Below are 2003 nucleotides of genomic sequence, written 5' to 3'. Positions count from 1 at the left end.
AGCTCGGGACCGGCTCGGCCACCCCGCCCGGGCCGCGGCCTCCGGGGTGCATCTCCGTGCGTGGGTGCTCGGTGCGGGGAGCGCGGCGCAGGACGCGCATTCCTGCGCTCGTCCCCCTGCGCGTGGGCTGACACCTTTCCGCCCAGGACTCCGCGGTCTAACTGTACCGCCGTCAGATTTTATATGTCACCATTATTTTTATTAAAGTCTCGTGGTCACAGGGACCACGACACATGCATTATATAACCCTGCGTGGGCGGCAACAGCTGCTTCTAAGCCGGAAGGGGAAGCAGAGGAGCCCTGGCTACTCAGGTGTTTGGAATACACGCGTGAATGAAGGCTGCGAAGGGCACCAGGGTGGGATCTGAGAACTTTTCCGTCCGTGGAGCTAACGGTTTGGGGTGGAGATTATGAGTTTATTTCCTGAGATATATATATAATCTTGAGGGTCCAAACCTGAGAAGTGCTGGGGCTTTTTCGGGAACATCCTTCCGTGTCAGTCTGGTGGATAAGTCGCTTTCAGAGTAAATACGAATGACAAGTAGGCTTAGTCATTAAAAGGATCAGGGATACGGGCAAGAGAAGGGTTCCGACGCACAGGTGAGGGGCGCCGTTTGCCATTCTCTGAAGGACCCAGGGGTTTGTGTGTTAGGTTTGCTCCAGGGCCCTCTATGAAGACCCGTGTTCCACCTGCCAGATATGTGCCCCGAGGAGATAATCCATGACTTTCCAGGACTGCTACTTTCAGTCAAGAATCTTTAACAACAAAGCATTTTACTCTAAAATATAGGAATTTCTTTCATCATTTGCATATTTAGTTCACCCTGACCCCTGGGGCCAGGTATTCCTCTCCCCTTGGAGCACTAGGTAGTCACCAAGGGAAGAGGAGCCCTAGCCCCTCCAGCCAAGGCGGGGGCCAGGGCACTACCTGGCTGGGTCAAGGGCCGTGCACAGACTCTTCAGGCCAGACACCAAAGCCTACTACCATAGAAGACAGGCCAAAACTGTTTTGAGGCATTCACAATTTGCTCTTTAAATATATAGTAGAGGTTCATGTAAAATCCTTAAAAATTTCCAAAGCCATCAGCTTTAGTACAAAGAGACTTTCTCCCCTGAAGGACTTCCTTTCAGGATTTTTGTGGAAGCATCCCCTCCCTCCCTGAGGCCCCAACACCGCCTAGTTTTAACACCCTCAGGTGATACCTATACCAGGAAACAAAATCCTGGCCTCCATCCCAATTTGCTGTGTGTACAGAGCAGTAAAATTTGCAAACCCTAACCCTACCGCTTTTTTCGGTCTTATGCTACAGTATATTCTACCTCACCAACCGCTGTGCCCATCTCTACATTCCCAATGCCTTCCATAACAAGCGCTCAATAAATCGTTGTTAGCAAAGTAAATAAATGAAGATAGAGACTGATACCTCTGTACAACAGGCCGTCTTGCTAGGCTTTATTAGTACCTTGCACACAGTAGGAACCTAAAACTGTTGATGGTGGGGACACCTCCCTTAGCACACACGTTCACAGACCAGGAGAGGTTTTTTCCTGACCATCAGAGTTCTCTTCTGTGTCTACAGAATTTCACAAGATGATAGAGAGGAAATGAATGTAGCTACGGAACCACTTGGCTGAGGAGCAGGTATGGAGGACAAAAAGGGAGGAAAGGTGACTGTATTCAGAGACCCTAGGATGACATGTTTCAAAATGAGTTCAGCTGGAACACAGTATGCCTAAATTTTATGATAAATTTATTTTACTTTTTTTTTTGTCTTTTTTGAGACAGGATCTTGCTATGCAGTTCAGGCTGGCCTTGAGCTCATTTTGTAGCCCAGGCTGGTCTCGAACTCCCAACGATCCTCCTACCTCAGCCTCCTGTGTGCTGGGATTACAGGTGTGCGCCACCATGCCCGGCTATTACTTTCAAAATACTAAAAGCATCTGCGTTATATAAACTAAGAGCAGAAAAGTATTTTCAATCTATAATCTCAACACAGATGACT

The 2003-nt window shown here is 48.5% G+C and overlaps 1 protein-coding gene across 1 annotated transcript in view; it reads right to left on the bottom strand.

Annotated features, from left to right (window-relative positions):
- Kiaa1147 (KIAA1147 ortholog) overlaps window positions 1–2003 on the bottom strand; it is a 53127-nt gene that overhangs the window by 46848 nt on the left and 4276 nt on the right. The gene's annotated exons all lie outside the window — the stretch shown is intronic.

This window comes from Chinchilla lanigera, unplaced genomic scaffold, assembly GCF_000276665.1.
Source record: "Chinchilla lanigera isolate Chin_1 unplaced genomic scaffold, ChiLan1.0 scaffold00093, whole genome shotgun sequence".
In the NCBI taxonomy this organism is placed as follows: domain Eukaryota; kingdom Metazoa; phylum Chordata; class Mammalia; order Rodentia; family Chinchillidae; genus Chinchilla; species Chinchilla lanigera.
Note: the sequence above shows the minus strand (reverse complement) of the source record. Positions and strands in the feature narration are given on the sequence as shown.